Source organism: Brachyhypopomus gauderio, chromosome 5 (genome assembly GCF_052324685.1).
Source record: "Brachyhypopomus gauderio isolate BG-103 chromosome 5, BGAUD_0.2, whole genome shotgun sequence".
Classification (NCBI taxonomy): Eukaryota; Metazoa; Chordata; class Actinopteri; order Gymnotiformes; family Hypopomidae; genus Brachyhypopomus; species Brachyhypopomus gauderio.
In genome coordinates, this window is record NC_135215.1 from 27984466 (window position 1) to 27991664 (window position 7199).

The 7199-nt window shown below is 38.9% G+C and overlaps 1 non-coding gene across 1 annotated transcript; it reads left to right on the forward strand.

Annotated features, from left to right (window-relative positions):
• The first annotated feature begins 246 nt into the window (after positions 1-246).
• Positions 247-350, forward strand: LOC143515573 (U6 spliceosomal RNA). The gene has a single exon (XR_013131139.1). It is a non-coding gene; the product is annotated as a U6 spliceosomal RNA (small nuclear RNA).
• The last annotated feature ends 6849 nt before the right edge of the window (positions 351-7199 follow it).

Below are 7199 nucleotides of genomic sequence, written 5' to 3' on the forward strand. Positions count from 1 at the left end.
CTGACACCAGGGGTGCAATTACTTACTTTCTGAGGTGTATGCAAACATACTATCGGTGCCCCCCGAACGAAAGTTGTTGACGGGGGGGTGGCGAACGTAAGATGGACACAAATTAAGTATTATATCTCATCAATCTGGTGCCCCCTCTAGTGCAGCGCCCCTATGCGTCACATACGCTGCATGCCCCCTTTTTGCGCCACTGCCTGACACAGGGAGTTATATGTGCACCCCTGCATAAAGTCTAGTGTGCTTGCTACGGCAGTACATACACTAAAATTGGATTGATACAGAGAAGAGCATGGCCCCTGCAACAGGATGACACGCAAATCTATGAAGCGCTCCACATTTTAAGGAACCCGGAGAAATGGCATGACAATCCTGTGGCTCTGACCTTCTGCCGACCAAGATTTGCGCCTGTATTGTTTTTATTCTCAAATCTGCTGGCTTGTCTCATACTGAAGTCGATTAGCAAAAACAGCATAGGGTAGAAACACAAAAAAATTTATGGACAATCCACCGTCAGATAATGGGGATTATAGTAGGCCCCACCCACCTGAGGGACAAACCCAATGCAACAACAACAAGACAACATGAAATACTGCCACTGTGGATGGAGGCAACCAGTAGGGGGGGCCCGTATTGTGATTATTTTGTCATTTTTATTTCTCAACATAAAATAACAGTCAAGCAAATGCCTCAGAATTGTCTGCAGTGTTTATTTCAGTCTAGAAATGGGCACTCACAAAAAATGTTTGTTTTCAAATGGTTAATTTGAAGACTACAAAGCAATTTGTGAAGGGTGAGAAGTGCAAAATAGAAAGGAAGCGATCACGCCAGTCTCAGGGGAAAAGGAGGTATTTAATAGAAAGGTGCACAGCACAAAACTGGTGACATGGTCCAAATTAAGGAAACAATAACCAGCAGTCAACTAGTAAAAAGACAAGACATAAATAGACAGACAAACGACCCTCGGGTGCCGGGGGATCATAATAAGCTCCGCCCACTCCAGGGACAAACACAACGCAACAACAACAGGACAACATAAACTACTGCCGCTGTGGACGGATGTGGCCAGCAGGGAGCCCCTGTATCGTGACAATTTGTTTCTTTCTCTCATATGAGCTCTGCTTTATAGGAAAGAAAGTAAAAATAATAAATCACTTTCATAAAATATATTTCATAGATACTTAAGGTGGTAAACATTACATATAGCTCCTTAAATTGAATCATTGTAACTAGGGGTGACCTGCAATAGTCGCTGATTCGACAATAGTCGACTATACCCCTAGTTGACTATGAACATCATAGTCGAATGTACCATTCTAACTGCATGGGGGTGCCCAAGGATGCTGCTAAGCATAAATGTCTTTGTTTTCATTATATGTAGCCTTTTGTCAAATAAAATCATCCTAATTTCTGTTACTAAATATTTTAAAATGATGTGTGCACGTTAACAATAGGCATATTCCTTACTACACATTAATAAATCACACCCTGCAGTTGCACAATCCAAATGAGCGGAGCTGAACACGTTACATCTGCTGAGATTATAATGGCTACTAAAAAAACTTCAAAAGTATTTTGAAAAAGATAAAGATGAATCAAAGTAAAACAAAGTAAATTGCAAGTTATGTCATCAACGTCTTTCATTTCGCACGACAACAACCAACATGGAATACCATTTAAAACGCGTAAGGCGAAAAAAACAGTTCAGTCATTTGTCGTTTCGGTCGTGTCGTCTCGTCTCGTCTCGTCGCGGTGCGTCTCAGCAAGTAGGCCTATAAAATTTTTTTGTTGTTGTTTGCTTTTTAAACCCCGTTACTTGAACCTTATAATTTTTTTGCTGTTGTGTGGCAATTATTTTTATATTTTCAGGCAGGCATATTTTATTTAAAATATTTTTGACATTTTGCACAGTGCTTGTCTGACAGTTCGATATGCGCACTGCACACTGATGGTTAATGTTCTCTAATGTTTCATTAAAAAATAAATAAGTAAATAAATAAAAGCTGAATAAAGCCAACCTACCATGTTTATTATCTGAGTGTTTTACGTTTTTACTTTGAAGTGGAAAAAAGTCCTGAAAGAACGCGATCACGTTTAAGGTGCTCTAGATAAAAAAAACCCTTAATTCGACTATTAGTCGACTAAAGGGAAAATCTGACGAATCAGATTCGACTATGAAAATCCTTAGTTGAATACACCTCTAATTGTAACAATATTTACAATAATTCACTTTATACGTGTGTGTGCGTGCGTGCGTGCGTGTGTGTGTGTGTGTGTGTGAGAGAGAGAGAGAGAGAGAGAGAGAGAGAGAGAAAGATGCTTTCTCTTTCTTTATCTGTAATGTCTGAATTTTTGTATTTGTCCAAATTAAAAATTTTTGTGCTTCTGTGTGAGTTAGTTTGATTGTGGTGGGCTAGTGTATGCTAGTGTGAAACTAATTGTTTATGATATGCCTTGAATTCATACAATGCAATAAAGGAGCATTCCCAACAAAATATGTGTGATGTGAACTCAAATGAACTTACACACTTCAATATTTTTTGACAAAACAAGCTGGCATTCCACCACACGAATTCACTTGATTTTATGTCTGGTACTGGGAAATGAATGAAGGTAACTGTTTATCTTAGCCAAAAAGGCTGCCTTACAGCAGTCCAATAAAAATGCTATTGTATTTATCGTTGCTTTGAAAGATTATCTTAAACATGAAATGTCAGAGGTTCATGTAAACGATGAATGTTCAAAATTTGCATGTAAAATAAAATGAAAGCAATTATAATTAAAAAGAATCTCCTGGTATATGACATAAATCTGTATTAAAATTTTACCTAAATGTTAAATGTATTATTATTATTATTATTATTTATATACACCACTATATCTGTGACGTTCGGGCGCAGCCAAGGACGAGACAGGAATCCTTGCTTTTACTTTGCTGAACGTTACGTTTATTTGACACATAAAGCTCAATAGCGCACGGAGAAACGATAACATGCACACACAACGTGCAGACTCAGACAACGACGAGCACAGGACACTACGCGAACGCACATTAAGTAGACAAACCACATAAACCCCATGTGATGACGAGACGAGCCACAGGTGAGACGAATTATCACAAGACATAACCGCACCCACGGAGATCCACGGAGATCCACAGACACAGACGAGTAGACGCAGACAACATAAACACACGCCCAAAAGGAGGGGTCGGGGACCTCAACGTGACAATATCTGTACACAAGACATGGCATTTATTTTCAAGTGTTTCTGTCTCATAGATTGAGATTGATTGAGATTCTATTAAAAGTCTAAACTATCAAACTAAACACACTTGAAAAAAAAATTAACATTTTTCAAAATATGCTGAAACTATAACTAAGTAAACTAAGTAAAATGTGACAATTCAGAATAATTTCACATAATGCACTTTCTTTATTTCTTTCAGTAAAGCTGTTCTCAAACAAACAGCTCAAATACAGTTGTCATTTCATCTCAGTCACATTCGGCACTCTGTAGGCTACTGTACAGAAGGATATTTATTTAAACACACGCAGACCTCCTGCAGGTACATATCTGCTCCCAAATGATGGTGAAATAATTGGTTGTCACAATGCTTTTGGTCTTTTTGATGGACTGTACATTCTCAGTTGCAGATAATGTTGAAAGTTCTGGTGTCAGAGTAATTAAAACAGCTGCAAGCTGAAAAGTATTTACAAGGCGCACATGCCAGGGCTCTTAACTGAACCCAGACACTGTAGGTAAAGCTGCCATAATAGACATAATGCAACACAATGGGAAGCTTCACCTCTGCCTGGCCTTCTCTTTTCTAAATTGGAACAGACTTAGAGCGGAAGAATTTTCCTGCCTAGCAGACCCTGATGAGGCTCTAATTAATTACCTGTGGTGCCAGTGGCCCTGACTAATTACCCATGTGGCAAAGCATGATTATGCACAGAGAGATATATGTGTCACTCCCACAGAGCAGTGCGTTCCCTCAGACTCCATCATGGCGTCCAGCAGTCCACCTCGGTGTGCCACACAACTTCTCACACGTGATTTTAAAGGCATAGGAGGAACTAATTAGGCACTTTGGGGCTCACTGGAAGGTTCCATGAAGTGTGCATTAAAGAAATGTAAATAAAATTATTCAAAGATTTTATTCATCAGAAAAGAACCGTGTAAATGTCTAGAGTGCCATTACTGGTATACCCTTGAACATTCAAACAGAAGAAAGTGACTTCTTGTCCTACCCTCAGCAGAGCTTTTGAAATATATATGAAACTAACCAAGCTACGGTCGCTTAATAGCTCTACTTAGCATGTAATTGTCGGCTTTGCTCTGCTTGATACATTTTCTAGGAAGAAAACTACTTTGAAGTGATTCTGAGAACTAATTACATTTCTTGAATCTGCTGTTATCTTCACAGTTGGCTTGAAGGTAAACATTACTCACTGTTCACTGTCTATTGCCTCACTTGTTTGTGTCACATCTAGCGAGTCCTACAGTGCTGAAAGTAACAGATTAACTGTAATTGCTGCATTTTCCCAGTATTTTATCCAGTCACTTAATTAGAGCTTGTAGGTATTTTCAGGATGCAGTTTACAGTAAGGCAGTTTATTCTGAGCTTCACTGTGAGAAACTATAACCATGTGGCATTTACAGTGTGGTAGTTCACTCAAGCTTTACAGTTAGAGACTGTTACCTTGCAGAGTTCACAGTTAGGTAGTTCATTCTAGCTTTACTGTGAGAAACTACAACCATGTGGAGTTTACAGTTAGGTACTTCACTCTAGCTTTAGTTAGAGACTGTAACCATGCACAATTCAGTTAGGTAGTTCACTCTAGCTTTACGGTTAGTTTAGCAGAGTTTGTTAAACCTCTTAGTCAGCTTCCGTGTTTGAGACTCCGTGAGAGACCGTGTTTAAGAAGTGTTGTCTGACATCCAGAAATTTCTACCAATTCAACACCCACAACTGTATCAATGTTAAATGCTGTGTTAAGATTGACCACCCAAATAATAGAAGTCCCATAGTAAACTCAGCAGTGAAAAACAGGATTCAGGGTAGCTCATGAATTGTGCATGAATTGTACACTTATAAAATACATCTATATGGCAGACATAGCTGATGAAGTGTCCAGTAAATGTAAGCAGAGGTGGGGTGCTCAGGTCTTGGATAGTAGGATTTTTGCACAGTTTGGTTTTATTGTTGTTGTTTGTTTGTTTGTTTGTTCTTTTCAAAAATAACTGACACCAATGACACCGAACATGATAAAACTGCACTGACAAAAGATGTGCAGGCTGTCAGATCTGCCTCATGTTCTGGTCAGATTCCCCCTCTTGATCTTTACCTACTCCACTCAGTTAACTGCACAGACTTTAGTTCATATGCAGAAGAAACACAGTCTGTGCTCTTCATAGTATCATCTGCTTTAGACTCCATCAAACATCTAAAATTATAATAAAAGCTTTTCCTCCATCTTATTGTTTATTGTACTGCACAGCGCGCTTGAGTAGATTATTGCATAACTGGTTGTATTGTCTGGCTGTTTACTGACTCATGGAGTGATGCACTGTTATGTATTCTCTTTAAAGCTTTTTGCTGTGATGCAATCAAGCACATGAAAATGTGAGATTTTAAGAATGTTGTTTAATGGCCATGACAATTTGGCCATGTGAAAATGACAACAGAGCAGAATAGAAAGGGTGAGAGGAAAGAGAGCATGAAGAAAAGCCCTCCACATGAGGGAAGAGAATAGGAATGACCTCTGATCAGGAGTTCTTGGCCACCAGGCTAAAATTATTGGACAACCTACTGGCCCCCTCGATTGACTGTGTTTCCCACAGGTTGAGAATTAACTTGTGGTTGTGGTTGGTGCTACACATGACCAACATGCATGCATAGACTTGTTTCAGAGCTGACAATGTAACCCAGGTAATTTTCTTGTAGCTACACTTTACAGATGTCCCTATAAACTCCTCACACAGTGGTAGATGCTAGCCAGGTGGCTCCACTCAGAGAATCTCTAGACCCCACAGTGCAACCCAGATGTGTGATAAAAAATTGATAAGAGTGAAGTATGGCACTATAATGTAATATTTTCATTTGAGTGATTTTATCTACCTGTTTGGGCTCCCCAAGTAGAGAGTATGTCTGGAAAATGCTGCAAACCCTGATCATTCTAATCTCTGCAACGGAAAACCCTTGGAAATCTGATATGCATTTAATTAAGGTGGAACAATTGAGGTTCTGGCCACAGCATTACTGGGTACTTTTACAAGCACACACAATTCCCCACAATTACTGACGAAATTGCATGTACAGACAAAAATACATGTAAAATTAAATTATGTATCAAAATGATATTGCATTTACAGACCATACAGAATGCTACAGACCAATTTATAATATTGCTATTCATAGTATGTTCGTATCCACTTCCAAAAGGAAAGGCCTCTTAATTTCTCTGATATGTAAAACAACTCCAATTAATGACCTCCTATGTTATCTTTTCTCAATGATTTCATCCACAATATCCTTCGTGATTATTTTGTCTTGTATCTACTGCCTCTTTCCTAGTACTCACTGTAGGCCAGGCTCCATCATCAAAGCCAGCAACATAGCCTCCGTAAGCTTCACTGCCCAAATAAGATCATGGTATTAGTAAGATTTCTTTAATCTTGTTGGGAGCCCGGGTCCAGGATGGCAGGATTCTTGCATAGTTCTCAAGCGTTCTCTAAAGATAACAAAATTAAAGTTATTTTAGGAATCTTACTGGAACGCTGGTCTACAATAGGATGACATGGATGTCATTAATGGCCTTGGAACCTAAAAGAAATACACATGAATATTAGGGAACATCACAAGGACGCCTGTTGTTTGATGAGAATAGGCCAGATTTATAAAATAAGTTGCCCGATATAACATGACATTAATAGCAAATAGCTCCATGTTTCCTCATTTGTATATGTGAAGTGATGGCATATTTACCAACCACATTTTCCGCATTTACATAGGATGTTTGTAAATTTATAGGCAAACATCGCTCTACACACAAAAAAAAAACTCAACCTGTAATGTCCATGTGAAATTAATGATCTTTTCTCTAATTATTTTGTCATATTTTGGTATGGTAGGGGGGAGCATGGTGGCAAACATAGGTGAGAAAGGTGACATGCTTGAGCAGGGTTGC